At 44.5% G+C, this 22,228-nt stretch overlaps 2 long non-coding RNA genes across 2 annotated transcripts in view; both read left to right on the top strand.

Annotated features, from left to right (window-relative positions):
• Positions 1-22,228, top strand: part of LOC116877206 — a 79,834-nt gene that overhangs the window by 34,800 nt on the left and 22,806 nt on the right. The window lies entirely within an intron of this gene.
• LOC116877207 lies at positions 6,651-10,592 on the top strand. The gene is made up of 3 exons (XR_004384578.1): positions 6,651-6,688; positions 7,042-7,134; positions 10,392-10,592. It is a non-coding gene; the product is annotated as an uncharacterized LOC116877207 (long non-coding RNA).

The raw sequence follows: 22,228 nt of genomic DNA, 5'->3' as shown, positions 1-22,228 counted from the left end.
CATTTAATACAATTCCTGGCAAGAAAAGTTAGGTAATCCAAAGTCAGGCTTAGGGTTAGTCCTCTGTGGGTCTAATGAACCCTATTTGAAAAAATCAACTTGCTGTTTCCTTTGGCTTTGCTGAAGACAATGTCATCTAGCCAGAAGCTATATACAGGGCACACTGGTATGCCTGCCCTCATGTGACACATTTCAGCCATGTGTTTGCAATGAAACCGTCCCAAGGACCCCACCTCCAGTGATTAGTTCCTCCTTGACTTCTGTAACTCCAAGTCTGTAAAGGTTTCCCAGCCAGGACGCCATGGCAAAGATGAAACCCTCTCTGGAATATCTGTCCTCAGATGTGCCTGACAATTTTATGTCGGAGACAAAGACAAAGTGTGAGAACAGAAAGTGCTTCATCTAGGAGTGTGTCATCTCCAACAATGGCATCTCGTTATGTTTCAAGGCTGAATGATCTTGACAAAGCCTGCCAAGTCATTTCGTAACAAAGGACAGAGACTGGGCATCTCGTCCCTCACCCTCCAAGTGAGGAGGACAGTATACACAAGGTGCCTATGAGCTAGAGGCTCCCCTAGGTCTGTTTAGCCTACATGAACCTTAGAAAGTTTAGGGACAAACTCTTCAAACTCAAGTCTGGTAACTTCTTCCTTGATGCACTGTTTTACATTGCTAGTTTTGTGAAACTTATCAGTGACTTTTCCACACTCCCTCCCTGCTTTCCTCTCTCTTTGTGGAAGGGGGGTCAGTATTTGAGAAGAGCAAGATTGGGGGGCATCAGGGCTGAGACTAGAAAGAGACCCAAGTGAAAAATCTAAATGCCTAGTTAATCAGGCATATCTTTGTCAAAGGAGAGAAGGAGGGAATGCTGATAACCAGAAAGGCCAAGAGAGGCCTCCTTGCAAATGCTTCCTACAGATTCTGAAAATATATTTATAAGCCAAGCCAAATGCTACAAGGAGACATATTCCAAATGTAATGAGTTCAACAAACTGGAGTGACACCAATGTCATACTTGTTTGAGATGTTTCCAGCATCTTCCCAGAATGTGCCCAGAGTAGTAACTATTACAACAACCTTATCGAAACAGGAGTGCCCAAGAATGCTCCACCTTCCACTTTAAGGGTGAGGCTTTGTGCATTAGCATACATTCCCTCCACGTACTAGAACTCCCTCCTTGTGTATAAGATGCTTGGGCTCCAAAATAATTGGTTTGCATTTAAATGCCCAAATGTGATTATATAACCTTGATTCAATTAACAGGTCTGACTTGATTCAAGCCTTGCTCAGGAATGCGCCAAATAGTCATCTAAATAATAATTAAAACAAGACAAACCAGCCTTGCCGGTCTCTGATGTTGGGGATTGAAAGAACTTCTGAGTCATCAGATGGAGTTGATGGATCTGGAGGTCCAACTCCCAACACTGTGCTCATTCCCCTTTGAGGTCCAGGGCTGTAGGTCTGGGGTTCCCTGACAGTGGCCATCAAGGGCTCTGAAAATTGCTCCCTCTTTTCAACTTAGCAATGATAAAATGGAGCCCCGGAGAGGTGGTGTTCTTGGCCCAGGGTTGTTCAATCAGCTGAGAGCAGAACAAGGACTTAAGTTCAGCACAAAGGGGTGCAGAGTTCATCTGATCCAATCTCCCACCCAGTTTGGGAACCCTTGACTCTCATCACACCTCTGCTTGGCCTCTATCGGCAACAGGAAGTCCACTGCCTCCACCAGTCTTGGATGACTCCAACTATGACAAATTCTTCCTTGCTTTGGTCCCAAACCCACTTTCCAATAACTTTCATCCAAAGATCCTTTTATCTTTTAGGCATCCCAATGTCATTTCTTAACTTACTCATATTTACTCCTTTGAAACAAATTCTGAATCCCAGAAAAACTTGCTCTGCTAAGATATGTTGATAGCAACTTAGACTCATGGTTTCTTACGAAACCAAGTCATGGGCTTTGCCTTGACTTTCGAGTATTTCACCTGCCTCAACAGTGAACACCACCACAGCCCCAGACCTGGGAGGGGGTGGGTCAGAGGAATTAAGGAATCCTTAGCATTGTTGTACAAAGTCAACTCAAAGACTAGAACAAAATTGGAGAAGAAAATAAAATGATAAATTCATGTTTTTGCCAGTATAGTGACATATGTTGATGAGAGAATCTGAATTTTTCTGAATAGATTTTTGTATTAAACTGACAGTGTCATTTATGATTAGTTCATAACGGTATTGTGCAATTTTCATGATGCTAGACATGGATCCCCATGTATAACTGCCAGTTTGCAGAAGAGAAAACCAGATAACTCAGTATTTTGATTAGATATTCAACATGAAGAGATTAGAATTAATCAGTTTACATAATGCATGGCACCCAGAATGCCATACCATAGTGAGCTGTATGCCTACCTGTCTTTGCCTTTAGACCATTGTGGGCCTTGGAGGCAGGAAATGTCCCCCCATCACTATGCCCTCAGGATTGGCACAGCTGGCTTCTTGGAAAATAGTTATTGGATAAACTGACCCATAAAATGTTTTCATTCCTGGCTGGTTTGCCAGTTTGAGGGAGTTAAGCCGTATATTCTGATGTCAACCTTGTACTGTGTATCTCAGCACCCCTGTATAATGGAAATCTAGATCAGGAAGCAATTTACCATACAAGAGAATTACTTCCTTAAAAATGGATTTGCCACATAGCCCTTCTAAACAATGAACTCCCCCTACAACTTTTTAAATGATCCAATTTACAAAACCCTGGTCACTTTTTTAGGAACATGTATCACAAGTGGATGATACCCCATATAGCTTCTAGAGATACAGCAGTCCGTTTTGAATGATATGTTTGAGTTCAGCTCTGCCAAACTCAGGGATCAATCTTAACGCCGTTTTGATCTTTTCCACACCTCTGCTGGCATTTGCCATCAAATCAAAGGGACTGGAGATAAGCAAGAAAGGAGGACTTTCAATAGTTAGAGATCAGCTCCTTTCCACATCCGTGAGCTCTGGGCAGGCAAAGCACTGGAAATGAGCGGGGTTGGAATGAAATGGATTATCAGTCCTGTCTTCCATTGTTTACCCCAGCCAGAGGAAGCTTTGTCTAAGATAGCTGTGATTGTATCGGCCCCCAGTTAATAATCTCCTTGCCTCAACCCTTTACCCTTGTGATTTGCTCAATCACAGCCCTTTACCCCGGCCCCACCCAGCCTCCTCCAGCCTCTCTTTGCCCTGTCTCTGCCCATGCTTTGCCCTCACTCTACCTGCTCTTTATCCTTAAACACACTATGCTCTTTGACACATGGAGACTTTGTTGTCCCTTCTATCTGAAAGAGCCACCCCCCAATCCTTTCTTTGCCATGTACACCCAGCTCAGATGTCACCTGTTTGCTGTAGCTTGCCACAACATACCAAGCAAAATGAATTACTCCAATCAGAATTCCCACAGTACTCTGTAGGTCACATCGTTGTCACATGGTATGAAATTATTCACCTATCTGTCTCCCTGGTTGGATGATGCACCCTTTGGAGGAGAGGGGTCATTTCTCATTCTTACTTACACCTCTGAGAACATAGGAAGGGCTCTGTCAATGTTGTTGGAAAGTGGCCATAGCAGCAGCAGGGGAAGACATATTTTTGTGTGCTGCACATGTCCTGGGAAGCTCCTTGGGGTCGGGAGCACAGGAAAGGCTCCTGAGTGAGGAGACCTCTTGTCCTTTCCTCACTACATTCTCCAGTGGGGCTCAGCTCGGGTCCTAGAGGACAATGTCCACCAGCTGTAGTGCAAGGAGGGTGTGCAGGGGAGCAGAGTTTTGTTTTGGGGGACCAAAGTACCCTTTGTAGGACATCAAGGTTGCTTTTTAAACCTATGATGATGGCTCCCCAGAAAGAAGGGTAGACAGAGAAACGGGGTCATCATTTCTGACCTGGGTAACTTTGAATAAGTTAATCTTAATCTCCCCGGGGCTCATGATCCTCACCTATACAGATGGGGAGAGAATGCATACCTTGTGTTGTTATGAAGACTAATAATTACTACTTACTGAATTTATTGTAGTGCTGAGGGTTTTTTAAACTTCACCCAGTGAGAAAGCGATGGAGGCAGAATCAGAACTCAAACCACTACACCACATCCAAAGAACAAGGAAAACTGCAAAAGACAACACAAAGAGTAGTGATCACTAGCTACTGAAAGAGCGTTTAGACCTCAAAACCTCTGTCCTGTTAGGAACCAAAACTGGGGGGAAAAAAAACATTTTTCTCCCTGAGCCATGGCAAATAGTTGTTACAGGAAGTACAAAGGTGAAAGAGTGGCAGGGACACCAACAAATTGTGCCTCCCCTTCCATAGACTGCCTTCCTTCTGGGAAGTGGCTGCCCAGCCAGGGATTACATGTCCTGATCACCTCATATATAGGTAGAACTATGCAATGAGTTCCCTTATGGAATGCTGTTAGAAATGACATGGGTCACTTGTAGGTCGAGATGGTTAAGAAGAGGGTGTGAAGAACAAAAGGTAAAAACAACCAAAGTGTCCCTTAATGAAAGAATGGATAGATAAAGTGTGGTATATAGTTATGATGGAATAGCATTTGTCTTTCAAAAGGAAGGAAATTCCTTTTTTTTTTTTTTAAAGATTTTATTTTTTATTTGAGAGAGAGAGGGGGAAAGCACAGAGGGAGAGGGAGAGAGAGAGAAGCCGACTCCCTGCTGAGCAGAGAGCTGGACGTGGGGCTCAATCCCGGGATGCTGAGATCATGACCGGGACTGAAGGCAGACGCTTAACTGACTGAGCCATCCAGAAGCCCCCAAAGGAAGGAAATTCTAACACATGATGTCACAGTTTCCCAAAACGAGATGGCAAAAAGCTTCAGAGCTTGGTTGGGGCTCTTGGTTTTCAGAGCTTGGTTTGGGGCTGAGAAGACATTTGTGCTGAGGGTTCACTTTCAAGTTCACAGTTCTCACAAACAGAGTCACAACCCCTTGGCTTCCAAGGGATTCCAAGGACTTTGTTACTGAGGAAAACTATTAAAGTTTGCCTCCTTAAAAGGCACTTCACTCATTCACTGAGAGGTGCTGGGTATGGGCTCAGGATATAGGAAAGCAGGGGGAGAAAGGAGCAGTGGCTCTGGGTCAGCTGAGGCAGATATGGGAACCTGGCCTTGTACCGGCCTGCTCAGGGAGGCCTAGACACCTAGGCCTAGTTTGACCTGCTCAGGAGGACATGGCTGCTTGTGGCTCCAGATGGGCAGCAGCCTTCACTGACTGCCATCGAAGGGGCCAGGGATGGTCCTGTCTTGTACTCAAAAGTGGGACATGGGCCAGGGCTGCTGGCTGTGCCACAGACTCCAAGATCAGCAACAAGAGGACTCCAAGATCAGCAACAAGAGGAGTCCCAGCCTTAGGGGTACAGCAACCAGGACTCTGGAGCTCGAACAAGGCCATGACATTATAAACTGGCAGCAAGTACCAGCCATACTAGCTGGTTGTCCAGGCTCTGGCCCCGCTGGTTTTGGTGGCCATCTAGGAACCCTGGCAATGACTGAGGGGACCCCCAGCCTGAAGTCATGCATCCCAGGTGACTCTAGTGGCTCAAAAGGCCACGAGTGACCCTGCGGTTTCAAATCATCATTCCAGGACCCTTGATATCTTGGGCTTATCACAGGACAGTGGTGCTGGGAAAGAGAGATGGTCAGACTGACAATGCAGGGGGGCCGGGGGAGGGGATGAAGCTGGAGCCAAACTGGGGAGCCGATAAAAGAGATACAACTTCAGCTCATTATCAATTTTGCAAAGAATTGACTGCTTTAATGAATTTGAGCTATTCGGGGTTACCGTCTAATGAAAATACTCTTAGGGCTGCCTGGGTGGCTCAGTGGGTTAAGCCTCTGCCTTCGGCTCAGGTCATGATCTCAGGGTCCTGGGATCGAGTCCCACATTGGGCTCTCTGCTGGGTGGGGAGCCTGCTTCCTCCTCTCTCTCTCTCTACTTGTGATCTCTCTCTCTGTCAAATAAGTAAAATCTAAAAAAAAAAGGAAGAAAGAAAGAAAGGAAGAAAGGAAGAAAAAAAGAAAGAAAAAGAAAGAAAGAAAGAAAGAAAGAAAGAAAGAAAGAAAGAAAGAAAGAAAGAAAGAAAGAAGAGAAAGAAAGGAAATACTCTTATATGCATTCTCCCTGTGCTCCCAGGCTGGAGAGGCAGAGACAGAATTAGGACCAGGGAGCCAGGAATTGCACACAAATCTAACAGTTGTCTCAAAATCCTGCACTGTCCACGGGGCTGAGTCATACAGGGAAAGGTCATGTGAATTGCATTAAAATAAAAGTTGAGAATGATTGGTTTTTAGAGATTTTTTTTTTTCAGGGATTCAATGTCTGTTAAATGCATGAATGCCCCCTTCTCCCTCATTCCAGGTTAAGATCTCCAGAATTCTCCCACAGCGGCCATCAACATTGCCGTTGGCTCTTACATCCCTTGCCCCAGGCATCAGTACGTGATGGGCCACCAGAGCCTAAGGCATTCCGAGATGACACACAGCACAACACACAAAGCCCAGATAAGTGCAGATGTGGCCTCTTCTTTACATCTCCTGTCTCTTGGAGTCTCTTGGAGTCATTACCCCATCTTCTTACAACGTAATGTTTGTGTTTCCTCCAGCTCTGGGCTAATGTTGTCATTTGCTTTCACTGGGGCCAAAGAGGTGTGTAAGTACCCTGCCTACAGCCTGAGCCCTGTCTAAAGAAAGCTGTGTTAGCTTCCCTGCATTTTCAAAATTCTTATACAGCCTCAGCCTGGGCCTTGTGCAAAATCCTGCGGATAAGCTTTGGAAACCAGCCTTTGAAGTGGTGTCAAGGCCACCTGGGTCTTTTGCTGCTTCCCAGGAGCTGGTCCCAGTGTAATGCTGAGCACGGGCCCCTCCCGCCTGCCAGACCTGGGCTGGCCCTGTGGAAAGGGAGGCCTGGCCCTCGCCAATCAGAGGGTGACTCAGGACTGCCAATCCAGAATCCCAGTTCCCACAACATGACTAACACTGTCCTCCCTATCCACTTCCAGAATGGTGCACCCCCCTCTGGCTGTCACTACTCCCTGTTGTGGGAGGCAATCCCTGCCTCTTGAGAATAGTTTGTCAGTCCCTTCAGCACCGTGGTAGGTTGGTGGCTTTGGTGACTTGAGGTCATTCAGAGGCCTGTCTGCCATCTCTCCTGTCCCTCCTGCTCTCTTGCTGCTGCTGAGAACGGGCTGAGCCATCCCTGATACCTGGGGTTGAGCAGCACCACAGAGAGGCCGGGCTGGAATGAGGGTCACCAGGCTGGGTTCATCACACCTGAACCTCAGCCTCAGGCCCACTTCCATGGAAAACCTAATGTCTCCAGATATCTGCCTATTCTTGGGTGGGAGGGTGAGAGTGGACTCACGTTCTCGGGCTCACCCGGCTCCTAGGTTGTGCTTCCTCTGGATTCTTTCAGCTTGAGTCACTCTGCCATCTGTGTGCTCTGCACCTGCGACTCAGGCCCTGGCCTTGATTTCCACCAAACCCGAACAGCCATGTGAAGGGCCGCTTAGGCGGAGGGGTGTTGCAGTGATGCAAACCACTTCAAAAGGCATCTTTGATCTTTAATGATCTTCTCTGAGGCCTCCCTCACCTCTGGAGAGGTCTCCGACCACCCCACATCGCTAACTGAGCTCATGTTTCTCCAAAGAGTAGTTCATGAACTCCCTGCACCCGAACCGCTAGTGTAAGAGTGTGGGGGGGGTCTCTTGGGTGTGTGTGTGTGTGTGTGTGTGTGTGTGAAAGAGAGATGGGAAGAAGTGTGTATTTTGGGCTTGTGTATTTGGATTTTGGTTTTTGTTAGAACACTTGTTTCCAAGTGAACTTGTACATTTGGGGATGTATCCCCATGATACTTACAGCACCCACTCACTAGAGTGACCCGTCGGATCATATCTACAAAATCCAAATTGTTGAAAGGAACAATGAGTACCATCTAGTTCAGGAGTCTGCAAGCATTTTGCTTGCACATCCTTCCAAGGAATTATGAAACCTTATGCACTCCCTTAAACATTTGCGTGTTGGTCTCCGAAAATTTTCATCTTAAGTTGAAATAGGGCAAAAGATTAAATTCCACTGTAAATGTGAAACATTTTAACATTTAACAGTTTAAACTTTTTGAAATAACTATTGTCACTCATTTAAATGTATCTAAGTAGAATTTAAATGTGATAGCAATTGATACTATCCATTATCCTTTTTAAAATACTATGAATGAGCTCTTCGTTAGGTCAGAAATTTTACATTATTTCATTTCCTCCTTGAATTTCGATTTCCATTTCTCTTCCCCATAGAACTTCATCTGATATAATATACATTTATGATTACAAGCTTTTTTTAATCACCTTATCATATTTCTCTTAAAAATGTATACAAATGCAAATTTAATTTCTTTCTTTTTCTGTGGTCATGAAGTTCTACAGCTATGCTGTCTAAAACCATAGGCACTAGCCACATTGTGGCTATTTACATTTTTTAATTAAATAAAATTTAAAATTCAGTTTTTTCTTTTTTTAAGATTTTATTTATTTATTTATTTATTTATTTGAGAGAGAGAGAGCACAAGCAGGAGAAGCAGCAGAGGGAGAAGCAGACTCCCCATTGAGCAGAGAGCCAGCCATGGGACTCAATCCCAGGATCCTGGGATCATGACCTGAGCAGAAGGCAGACACAACTAACTGAGCCACCCAGGCACCCCCCAGTTCTTTTTTAAGATTGTATTTATTTATTTATCAGAGAGAGAGAGCACAAGCAGGGGGAGTGTGAGAGGCAGAAGCAGGCTCCCCACTGAGCAAGGAGCCCAATGCCGGACTCAATCCCAGGACCCTGGGATCATGACCTAAGATGAAGGCAGACTCTCAAACAACTGAGTCACCCAGGCATACCCAAAATTCAGATCTTCCTTCCCACTAGCCACACTTCAGGTGCTCAGTAACCATGTGTGACTCATGGAACCACACTGGACAGAGCAGATAGAGGACATTTCCATCATTGCAGAAAGTTCTATGGAACAATGCTGATTTACAGTATGAAAAGATTGTCTCCCAGAATTAGTTATCATCACAATTAGTAGCAACACACAATTTGTAAAAACAACATAAATGTATCACCCGTTTATTGAACATTTGGGTAAGATACTATTATTAAGAAGGTAAAATTTTATTAGAAACGCCTTTTTTGGGGGCGCCTGGGTGGCTCAGTTGTTAAGCGTCTGCCTTCGGCTCTGGTCATTGTCCCAGGGTCCTGGAATCAAGCCCCGTATCAGGCTCCCTGTTCTGCGGGAAGCCTGTTTCTCCCGTTTGTGTTCCTGCTCTGGCTACTCTCTCTGTGCCAAATAAATAAATAAAATATTTAAAAAAGAAAGAAAGGAAGGAAGGGAGGCCTTTCTTAATGTGATGGTTAGTACTTTTTTTCATCTATCCGTGGATGAATATAACTTTCTCTGAGAATAGTTTCCACATCAATTCTCATCTGTAATTTTCACTTTTAAAAATAGAGATGCCAGTAAAATGTTCAGAATGGAGGTGTATTTTTATAGTGGCATTATTTGTGTGAACTCTTTCTGAGGAGTGTGCCCAGAATCACACATAATGACAAGACTACTATTAGTGATTTATCATCTGATAATATTAAATGTTCATTAGTTTCTCCTTCACCTTTGTTAGAGTAATAGGATAATGTCTGATTTGCCAAAGGATTTGTAGTCCAGTCATAGGAGTGGTTCACTTACTCAGCCTTAACCAATACTTTGAATTGTGTCTGATGGGAGTCGAAGATTTTTACAAATGCTCAGATTGAACAACATAGACCACATCCTACTTCTGCCAAACATGGGAAAAGGACAACTTCTGCAAGAGGAAGGGGGGAGAGCAACCCAAACATGGGAGCATTCATAGGGAGACCAGCTTTAGTAAAAGGGGACACTTGAATGTGAGCATCTAGAAATGAATATCATTAATATCATCTGCACCACAAACCGTTAGAATGTCTTTGTGCTCCCTGGGCATAGCCCACCCCAGTTTACAGACCGCTGCTCCAGGCACTGCAAACGCTTCTCCGCTCAGCTCTCAACTTCCCCTCTCTCAGCCCCCATGTTTTTTTAATCCAAATACATGAATTTGTTCAGCACAATTATGGGCCTATTCTTTCTTTCTCTCCTTTCTTTCTCCCAATATTTTATACTTAAAAATGATATGCATATATAAGATATATACATATACAGTATATAATAATAAACATAAATCTATCTATAAATATATGTAGTATGTAATAATTAGCCCAGCACCCAACTTTAGAAGTGGAACAACACCAAATGACCCTAACATCTCACTTTCCCTCCTGGGTCCATGATCAGATTGTACTTGAAGTTACATCCGGCCGTGTGACTTGCTCCAGGCAATAGAATGGAAGCAGAAGCAACAAGTGCCGCTTTGGGATGGCCTTGAAGAGAAGGATTTGTCATGCTCCCCCACCCCCACCAGTTTTACTGGAGACATGAGGGGCCCATAATGAACCTTTTCTGTCCTTAAGCCATGAAGATTTCAGCACTTGTTCCTGCAGCCCATTATAAACGAAGCAAACGTTTCTGAAACTTCAGGTCTATCCCTCAGCAATGGTATTACAGAGACAACCACCATCCTTGCCATTCCTTAAGGTTTTACCGTAGATGTATACCCCTAAATGACATATTTTATATGGTTTTGAACTCTATTAATATGAAATCATTTTTTTGTCTTTTTTTAAAGTATGATTTGTGAGATTCATCAATACTATGAATATACTACAATTTAGCCATTCTACTATTTATAAATGGTTAAGTCGGGTTTCTTCGCTGTTATAAATAATGCCACTCTGAATATGCTTGTACACATCTGCTGGGACAGATATAGGAAATTTTCTCCGAAGCAGCAGTTCTCAAAGTGTGGTCTGGAGACTTCTGGAAGCCCCTAAGACCCTCTCAGGGGCATCTACAAAGTCAAAACTAGTTTCATAATAATAAAATGTTATTTGCCTTTTTTACCCTCATTCTCACCTAATAGTGGCATTTTCCAGCAGCTACAAGCCAAGAGATATCTCAACACACTGATGTGGAAGCCCTGACAATCCTGTCTTCTAACAAATCAGATTTGCAAGACTATTGAGCAGTTCTACTCTTCCCACTGGAAAATGTAGTTATTTTTCACAAATACATAATTTATGTTGTTACGTTATAGCTCTGTTATTGGTATGCTTACATGAATTGATTTTTTTTAATTCTTAGTTTTAATTTCTAGCATGGTAAATATCAGTCAATATAACTCACCTACGCAAAATTATTTCAATTACTTGGTGTCCTCAATAACATTTCAGAGTGTAAACGAGTCCCAAGACCAATAGTCTTGAGAACTGTTGCTCTAGGACACATAACCAGAAAAGGAATTGCTGGGTTGTAGTTTTTGTACATCTTGAACTTTCCTATATCATGTAATAAGAGTCTTCCCAAGCGGTTGTAACAACACACCCCCCACCATGAGCAAGGCATGGGAGTCCCTATAGTAGCCCAGATGATCTATCATCTTGGAAAGTCTTGTGGAGAAGGTGGGTTTAAAAAGCACCCATTTCAGGGGCACCTGGGTTACTCAGTCAGTTAAGCATCCACTCTTGATCTCAGCTCAGGTCTTGATCTCAGGGTCTTAAGTTCAAGCCCCCTGTTGGGCTCCACACTGTGTGTGGAGTTTAGTTAAAAAATAATAATTAATTAATTAATTTTTAAAAACCTATTAACTCCCTCTGTCTCCCCCTACCCAACCAGTTTTCCAGGTGAACCAGGTTTGAAATCAAAGTGATTGTGAGATGCCCCAGATTCCCTGAGGACAGCTATGGGTTGAGGTTCTGGAAAGGAGAGTGGGTTATTGCAGACTGGTGGTTTGTTCATCCACTTTGGGTCTTTTGGCAACCATGCGGATTTTAGATCTTTTTGCAATTGAAGATGGTTACTATTCCCCCCACCCTCCTCATTAAGGCCCCTTGGTGCCCCCCCCCACCCCCTACTCCCGACCCCACCAGCCTTCCTTCCCAGAGTTCAACTTGCTGAAATAGTCAGCAAGGGCAAATTTTCTGCACATCAAGATTCTTTAACCTCTCTGGCCTAAAAATGAAACCTTGAGGCGGCCATTATTGGCCCTCTGGCTGAACTGAGCTGGAAAGAAACTTCACCCAAGAGAAAAAGTGACTTTCCCAGCCCTGTCCTGGAAGGAAGAGCCGAGAAAGCCTGTTCCTGCCTCAGAAACATGAAGAGGTAAAGCTGATTTTTGCATTCTGTTATCCCAGTGCATTCCCAGGCAGGGGCCATTAATAGCTTATAATATTCTTTCTTCAAACGCACACACACACACCTGGGAATAACTGCGCTCACAGGAAGTAGGCCAGCCATGCGCACAACAGCCTGGAAGAATAAAAACTCTCCTGATTTTCAGAAACATGTTTACTTCAGAGCAGGGTTTTTACCAGGAAAAACGCCGCTGGGCTGTGTTGGCTCCTTCAATGCCCTCGTCCCTCCTCCCTTCCCACAAATCTCCTACTTCCGTCGCAAGTTGGCAGGAACTTGCTGTTCCCCGGCCCTGGGAGTCCTGCCAGAGCCCTCCCATTTTCCGGAGAGGTTCTCTTCAATTTCTAAGGAGAGTTGTTTAAAACCGGATGCCACACGGAGCCTGGGCTCCTTGCCCTTCCACCCCCCGGTCCCCCCCACTCCCGGGCCCCATGGAGCAGGCGCCCTCCGTTCACCATTCTTGACTTTGGAGGCCACAGTGTAACTGAAGCCAACCTCCTTCTGTGGGGCAGGCAGGCACAGGCTCCCGGCCAGTGGGGGGAAGCTGCCAGAGGAAATTTCGCTGGGCAATGAGGCTCCCAAAAGCCTTCTAGCCACCGCTTCCCTCCGCCCCTCCCGTTACCTTCTCCCTGCCCCTATGACCAGAAATCCTGAGGCCAGAAGAATTAAACGAACTCATCTAGCCAGTCCTTCAATCAGGGCCAGATTTAAACCATCACAGATTACCGGGAGATATCCAGCTGAAAAAACAACCGAAGGAGTGTCTACAGCTTTCATTCATTTAGTCTGAATACACTAGTCTTTGAGCAGAAGGTGTTCATTCATACTTGTATTCATTCATTCATTTGCTATTCAGCAACATATCTAGTGTATACCAGCCACTGTTCACAGCACTGTGCCCCCTGTGGATCTTACCTACTGATTAATGTTGGGAAGTTAATACAAAGGAAGGAATAGAAAGTCACTGGAAATGTGACAATAAAAACAGTCATTAGGAGGCTGCTGAGTGCCAGGGAACGATGATATCCCCTGACCCTGTTGCAAACTTACGGATGCATGCAGGGCCAGGCCTGAAGCCCAGATCTGGCCACCGGGAAGGCCAGAAACCCAGCCAGGAGTGTAACAGCTAATGGGAGTAGGAAATTGAAAACGTGGCTTTGGATTTTCCCCAACACATGTGTGGAAGGAGGTGGGCCATCTGAAGCTTCGGGGAGGGGCTGGACCTAGCAGCTGCAGATGTCGCCGCCCATGTCTGGGGAGCAGCTGGCAGTCAGAGGGTCTCCCCCACCACCCATCCGGGCTGGGGGGAGGGGCCTTGGCCTCCTGGCCTTGTGCTGCTGGTTGTCGTAGGATCTGGGACATCATTATACCCACAGGTCACCCATGATGACAGAGGGGGAAGACCCAAAAAGATGCCACCACTGCCTTCCTCGAGAGCTGTGGTCATGTCCACAGCTCTCCAGATCAAATTCTGTTTTCCTCAGTGAATTAGTCATCTGTGTGGGGCGGCATTATCACTGTTTCTGATTACTGTTTCTTGAGCAATGCCTCCACCATTTTGCTTTTGGTTTCTCTGCTTCCTGCTTAACTGTCACATGAATTGTGACCTATAAATACTCTTTCATTCATTCGGCAAACACACACTGGGTGGGAACCATGTGCTGGGCTCTGTGCAGGATACAGAAAATGTGCTTTGGGGGGTAAGGCAGGGTCCTGCCCTGAGGGTTGTAACTGGAGAGGCAGGCAGAGCACACACCTGAGAAATGTTCTCTCAGAGGGGTCACTGAGCCGAGAGCTCTGGGGACCGAAGTGAGAGCATGCCTTTACCATGGGGTCCCCTCAAGATCTCACTTGGTGTGGAGTATCCTGTGCTTGGCACAGAGATCTCAAAGGCCTCAGCTCACAAGGGACAGTGAGCTCACTGGAGATGAATGAATAGAAGTTTCCAAGGCAGGCACCTGATGGGAAAAGAGTGAGGGAGTTTATAGTCAGAGTGCAAAAGCTGAGAGCAGGAAAGAGCAAGGTTCACTGCAAGGCAAATGCATGTTCCCAGGGCCAGAGCCTGAGTGTGGGGGCGGGGAGATGGCCTATTGGAGGGGAGCTGGGGACAGAGGGTGGAGAGGCCAGAGGTTATGGAGGCCGTGCCAAGGAGTGTTTGGACCTTATCCTATAGTACGCAAGAGGGGACTGTGGAAGGTTTTTAAAGCTAGGCATGACCTGATCAGATCTGAGAGGTACACTCACATACATACCTCCATACATATATTTATATATTACACACATACATATTCGTAAACACAAATAGATACCTATAAAGTAAAATCAATGAAAATATCTAAATATTCTAAATATAGACCCACTTTAAATACAAATGTGTTTTATTTCTCCCATATAAACCTGGATACATCGGTTGCTATGCTTTTCTTCTTCTATTCTCTCTCCCCTAGCCAGTCAGAAACTTGAACATTACCCAGGAGAATTCCAGTTTTCTTATTAGAAATATAAAGGAAAAGGGGTGCCTGGGTGGCTCAGTCGGTTAAGCACCTGCCTTCAGCTCAGGTCATGATCCCGGAGTCCAGGGATCGAGCCCCATGTCGGGCTCCCTGCTCAGTAGGGAGTCTGCTTCTGTCACCCCTCCCTGTTCCTTCTCTCTCTCTAATAAATAGGTAAAATCTTTTTTAAAAAGAAAAACGTAAAGAGAAAAACATAGTTAATACTCAATTGGGTTTTTTTTCCCTTTCTTCCAAATGATGCTTTTGAAAATTAATAGGCAAGGCTATAGAGAGGTGGATTCAGAAGTGAACAGGAGGGAGGGGTAGGCAGGTGACACTCCTCCTACGGAGGCCTCCTCCTTCCCCACCGCTGGGGTGACGGATGGCATGGAGGGAGGCTGGAGAGGCAGGCCCTGACGTGGGGAAATGGGGTCCAGTGAAAGGCTGCCAGCACCTTGGATTTGACTAGAGGACCATGCAGAAATGATGCCCACCCCTGCAGCCCCTTCCACCTCCCTGGGAGCAGATCTCTGCATCTGGGCAGAAGCTGTTGGCATCTCTCTTGGGCAAGCTATCCATCAATAGTTGGCTCTGTGGTGCTGGTGGCAGTCCTGAGACTGCTGAGCTCAAGCCAGACTGGCTGAGTTGAGAGTCTAAGGCAGCCCTTGCTCCCCTCCCTCCAAAGTACTCTGGAAGTGCAGTGCCCAACACCCATGCAAGAGGTGGAGAGAGGTGGTGGGGAACTGGAAGCCATATACATATCACATATCATTAAAGAGAATTTTGAGGTGACTTACAAAATCCACTCAGTAAGTCAGAGATCTTGGGATTACCCGTAATTCCTCCCTCCTTCTCACTCTTCACATTTAACTCACCTGTCAGTTCTTCCTCAGATGTGTATGGCAAGTCCACCTACATCTCTTCATCCCCGCCAAGTCCAAGACCTATCATCTCTCACTTTGTGGGTGAGTTTGCTAGGACTGTTTGTAACAAAGTGGCACGGACAGAGTGCTTTATAGAAATTTATTCTGGGGACACCTTAACCATCTGCCTTCAGCTCAGGTCATGATCCCAGGGTTCTGGGATCGAGTATTGCATCAGGCTCCCCGCTCCCTCTGTCTGATGCTCCCCTTACTTGTGCTCACTCTCTCTGTCAAATAAATAAATAAAATCTTTTTTAAAAAAGAAATTTATTTTCTTGCAGTTCTGGAGGCTGCAAGTCTGAGATCAACACATCAGGAGGGCTGGTTTCTTCAGAGGCCCTTCTACAGGACGCTTAGATTCCATCTTCTCCCTGTGTCTTCACATCATCTTTTTCTGTATGCGTATCTGTGTCCTAATCTCTTCTTATAAGGAAACCAGTCCTATTGGGTCAGGGCTCACCCTCATGACTTCATTTAAGCTGAATTTATCCTGTCTCCAAATACAGCCCCATCCAGAGGTCCTGGGCACTAAGACTTCAACACAGGAGTTTTAGGGGAGCAGAATTCAGCCCATGACCACTACAAGAATAAAGGCAGATGCAGACGTCTTATGACTGCTCTCCCCACTTACGTCTTTGCCCCTCTCCAATTCTCTCTCTCTGCACAGAATCCCTAGGGAATTTTAAAAAACATACATCTTATCATTTTCCTCCTCTGTCTCCAACTCTTGAGTGCCTTCCTATTGCACTAGAACAAGACCCAAACTCCTTGCCCTGCATGATCTGGCTCCAGTCTACCTCATCAGTCTCTTCTCGTGTCCCTCCCTGCCTCAGCCACCGCACTGCTGTTCCACCCAACTTCTCTCCATTCCTGGGGCAAGCCAAGGCTTTACCCAGCTCAGAGACTTGGATAGCTGATGCACTTGCTTGAAAGTTCCTTCCTACTTATGTAGCATGGCTGTCCCCTCTATAGTCTTCCTGTCTCAGGTGAAATGTCCCTCCACCCTGTTCTCCTCTATGGCAGCACGTCCTCCACGGCGCTCACACATGACTGCCATCCCTTTGTCGGGTTATCTATTTATTGACTGTGTTTTATTTCCTCTACTAGGAGGTGAGCTTCATGAGGACAGGGACTTTGTCTCCTTTCCATGGCTTTCTCTCTAGCACCTGGAAGAGTGCTTGCATATTATAGGGGCTCTGTAAACACAAACTGAATGAATGATCATGCCAGAGTAAATTATGTGGAAGATGGACCCATAAGAACTGAATGACTTGAGCTGTTGTATAAAATAGTGTTGGATACACATTTATTAAATTTCAAAGACTTTTGCCAAAATGACTATTGTAGAATGGTTGTTCTCGAACCTGCCTTTCTGGCAATAGTGGAAGAGCAGGAGCAATTTCCTGTTGAATCCGCTTCCAGTTCTCCACCATTAAATCATCTCATCAGTGGAAGAGAGCACGCCCCTTTAATTGCCTAGGGCATGGCCAGCTGGCCATTAGAGCGCCCCATTAGAGTTGCACAGACTTTGGCATTGACATTTCCAAATGGTTCAAATCTTGTCTCTGCTATTATAAGCTACATGGCCTGGCAAGGTCTAAGATACTCCCTGAGCCTCCCTCTCCTTTAGAGGTGGATTGGAGAGAAAAGTACCTACCTCTCAAGAGTGTTCTGAAATTAAATGACATAATAAATAAAATTTGACGAAATGCATGACACAATGAAGTATCTAACATAGTTCTCCACACGCAGGGAATGTTACTGAGTGGTAACCATGATTATAGATCCGGAAAGCTATGAGGCCGAACTTTGGAGCACAGTCATGGAGGCAAAGAACAAGAGATAAATTAGCCATGTGATTATGAGATGGCGCTGATAAAAATCTGTGATTATTTGAAGTGAGTGTGAGAGATGAAGCAACATTAATGGAACGGAACTCGAAATTTCTAGCCAGATGATTGTGCAGTCATGTGCCGTCATGCCATCAGCAGACACTTCCACACAAAAGCTGCTGTGTAGAATACCTCCACAAATCATTTTGAATTCAGATCACTCACTGCTTGATCTTTAGCTCTGGATATCTTGAAAATGGGGCTTACTTGTATTTAAGAAGTCTTTGTGAGACCTAGTCACTTCCTGGCCAGTGGGGAGAAGAAATCTTAAGCCATAAGGAAAACCTGGAGTGTTTTTCTTTCTGTGTATTTTTAAGTTGTATTCATCACCTGGCCTTTCCCTTCATATGTGACTGAATCTTTCCATTTCTTTTGCACGGTGAGGGGAAAGGCTCCTTCCCTCCCTGATTTCAGGGAGGGAAGGAGCCCTCCTACAGTCCTCCCAAGGTTACAGATTTGGGCTCCTGTCCTCTGGAGAGCTCCACCTGCTGCTGTGGAGGTCTTCTGCTGTCCAGGACTCTCAGGCAGGGGCATGCTGAAACCACGCACCAGGGAAAGCATAGAAAATAGTATTCCTGAGAACTGGAAACCTGTATCCCACTGAAACCAGATTGGCAGCTGCAAGGCAGTCTCTCAAGTTTAAGGTGGGTGGTTGCTGTTTTATGTTTTATTGGTTGCTGAAAGAAAAGCTAGAAGGGAGAGGAATCATCAGGAAAGCATTCATAAAATCGGGATCCAATCACCACTACCTTTGACAAGGTGGGGAGGAGGTGAACATAATTGTCACAATGAAAGTCAAACTCTTTTATCCTCCAGTTCAGTCCCAAGTCATGACTTTTTTTTTTAAGATTTTATTTATTTATTTGACAGAGAGAGATCACAAGTAGGCAGGGGTGGGGACAGTCTCCCCGCCGAGCAGAGAGCCTGATGCGGGACTTGATCTCAGAACCCTGAGATCATGACCTGAACCAAAGGCAGAGGCCCAACCCACTGAGCCACCCAGGGGCCCCAAGTCATGACTTTTAAAATTGCAGCAAGAAGGGCTGAGTGTAAATAAGTGTTGAATGAAGTAAGTTACAGGGAAAAAAACCCAAGCATGCTTAATTATATATTCCAGAGAAGCAAATGCATATGTTCATCTAGAAACATGTACGAGAATGTTTAAAACAGAGTTATTCATAATAACCAAAAAGTAGAAACATCTCAAATATCCATCATTAGTAGAATGGGTAAATAAGTTGTGGTCTATTTAGGTAAAGGAATGCTACACAAAATGAAAAAGAATGAACAGTGAATACACTCATCAACACAGACAAATCTCATAGATACCAGGTTGAACCTAAGAAGTCAGACACAAAATAAAATGTGGCAGATATACTCTACAGTGACCCCCAGGAAGTCATATCTTTATATAAGCTCCTTCTTCTGGTTGCAGGTGGAGACTGTGACTTATTTCCAACAAATAGAGCATGACAAAGGGGATGAGGTGTTTCTTCCTTGATCAGGTTATGGTATATGTCATAGTAATGAGACATCACTCTCATGATTTTTTACTTTTTTTTTCAATAGATTTGTTACTTTATATAAGACTCTGTCTTTGTAAACTAGAGAGAGATATTCTTCCTTATCCTCATGAAGTAATCTGTCTATTGTGAGAGAGCCCATGAGGGGGCCATGTGGTAAGGAACTACAGTTGTTCTCTAAAAGCTGAGAGTAGGGGTGCCTGGGTGGCTCAGTCAGTGGAGCGTCTGAATCTTGGTTTTCGCTCAGGTCATGATCTCACAGTTGTGAGATGCAGCCTTGTATCAGGCTCTGATCTCAACCTAGAGTCGGCTTCAGATTCTCTCTCCCTCTCATTCTCTGCCCCTCCATCCACTTGTGCACTCTCTCTCTCTCTCTCAAATAAAGAAATAAATGAATAAAATCTTAAAAAAATAATAAAAGCTGAGAGTGGCCCTTAGCCAACAGTCATACAACCACAAGGAAGTGAGTTCTGCCAACAAACTGAATGAGCTTGCAAACAGAGCTTTCCCAAGTGCAACTTTCCCAAGGGCAACCAGATGAGAACACAGCCCAGCCAACACCTTGACTGCAGCCTTGTAAGATCTTGAAAGGATGATCCACCTGAGCTGTGCCCTGACTCTTGACCCACAGATATCATGAGATGATAAATGTGTGTTATTTTAAACCACTAAGTTTATTGTAATTCTTTTTTTTAAGATTTTATTCATTTATTTGTCAAAGAAAGAGAGAGAACACAAGCAGGGAAGCAGCAGTCAGAGGGAGAAGCAGGCTCCTTGCTGAGCAAGGAGCTCAATGCAGGACGTGACCTCAGGACCCTGGGATCATGACCTGAGCTGAAGGCAGACACTTAACCAACCGAGCCACCCAGGCATCCCAGTTTACTGTAATTTGTTATACCACAATAGACAACTAGCAAAAAATATACCGAATGATTCCAAGTTCATGAACAGAAAAAAACTAATCAGTGGTGAATAGAATTCAGAATAGTGGTTACCTCTAAAGTAAAGGAGAGATTATTAACTAAGAAGGAGCAAGCGTTACATTCTGGAATGCTGAAAATGTCCCATATATTGATCTACTTACACCTTTGTATACATATGCAAAAATTCATTAGTTGTACACCTAAGATTAATGCACTGTATACATTCTACATATATATTGTATTCTTTGATTTGAAAATTTTAGAAAATAATAAGAAAACCAAGGGAGAAAGGGAATTCTGAAGGAGGGTCCTTTGTCTTTCTCTTCACCAGTCTTACATCTAGTTGAATCTCCGGCAAAGAAAGTGGAGGCTCATAGAATTTGGATTCTAAGACATTTCCTCAGCCTTGGCCGAAGGTGCACTTCCCTGCCTCACATGCTCCCTCCCTAGTTACAAAATGGACACTTGCAAAATTCTGGGCAGAACTAAGAATTTTTAAGTAGACTCATGGTATTAATTTTATGATGAGGGTTTGATAAGCCCTTATGATGCAGAATGCCTCTGATGCAGATATCCTCTGGATGAGGCTCACTTGTGATTATCTCCCTCTGGAAGCTTGGTACTCCACAGTGTCCCTTAGCTAGTGTGAGCAAACTTGGCCAACTGTGCAATAACTACATCACAAGAAGAGTTTATTGTTCTCTACTGTCTTTGTGTCCATATTCCACTGGGTGGAATATACCTCACATATTTGGGGATTCTGGAAGTTTTTGGTTACCTCCTGCCTCTTGAAGTTAATCACCTAGACAGGCACCCTCATTGCCCAATCCCACCACACCCCCCAATTTCAAGCAGAGTTTCCTTTCACTTCTTTGCTGGACTCTCCTGTCTGCTCTGCTCCTAACAGGACATAGTCAGCTTTATTGCTGGATTTTCTGCTGATAATCTAGCTCTGCCTGTTTTCTCCAAGTGGGTGTCAAGGAAGTGCTACTGTTTCTCAGCCCTTCTTCGAGGTACTTATTGATCTTAGAATTTTCCTCCCCACTTCTCTTGGAATTTAACCCTTACCTTTATACAGAGCAGAGTCAGTGAGGATAACTAACTGGAGAATAGCAGCCAAGTTGCTTGGACAACTGTGACTCTGACCTTCCTGACTCCCAGATGGGGGTTGAGAAGCAAGGGAAGGACAACAGACGAACCCCCCACCCTGACCACTGCCATGGTCACAGCACGTCATCCTAGAGGTATGTGCCTGAGCCTTTCAAAATACTCAGAACCCTCAGGGGAGGAATCTCAGCCCTGTGATTCTCACAATCAACCATGATCTCTGTCCTAGCATCAGAGCAGAGGTGGATCTATTATAAAGCCAATGAAACTTTAGATCCAGGTACTCTCCCTGCTTGGACTTCTCCTTGGCTCTTGAGAGGTGCTAGCAATTGGTTCAGAGGACCATGAATTTTTATAAAATTGGCAGTGTGTGTGTGTGTATGTGTGTCTGTGTACACATATATATAGTATATGGGTATATTATATTGTATAGGACATAATATACAATGTAGTCACATATGCAATATATTATAATATATGATGTATATATATGATATATATACCATTTATGTATCATGGATATATATTACATAATGTGTTTATATGTGTGCATATGTTTATATAAAATGTACAAGTCACAGGGTCCACCTATAATATATATTATATGATATGCACACATAAATATAACATATTTCTAACAGAATAGTTTAAAACTACTCTCCCTCCTCCTCTATCATGCATCCCCCAAGGTTGGGCAGCTCTGGAGTGGTCATAGGCATTCTGGGGATCTGGCTAAGAAGAATTAAGTTAGGGGTACATTTGGTGTGGGTTTAAGGGAATGTGTGCATCTCATTTCCATGTGTAGTTCAATGATGGCTTGCCATCCACTCTGCCAGGTCAGCCAGAGTCCTAATGTGAAGGTCAGGGGTAAGCTGTGCCATGAATGTGACCTGTGACACCCAGCACCAGAACTCATCAGGTAATGGAGGGAAAAAAACAAGGATTAAAATGTACAAGGTAGTATATGGAAAAATTCTTCCAGTTATTTTTTAATGATTTTTTAAAAGATTTTACTTATTTATTT

Source organism: Lontra canadensis, unplaced genomic scaffold (genome assembly GCF_010015895.1).
Source record: "Lontra canadensis isolate GAN:19392208 unplaced genomic scaffold, GSC_riverotter_1.0 scaffold50, whole genome shotgun sequence".
NCBI lineage: Eukaryota > Metazoa > Chordata > Mammalia > Carnivora > Mustelidae > Lontra > Lontra canadensis.
The sequence above is the reverse complement of the archived record's forward strand: the minus strand, read 5'-3'. Positions and strand labels throughout refer to the sequence as shown.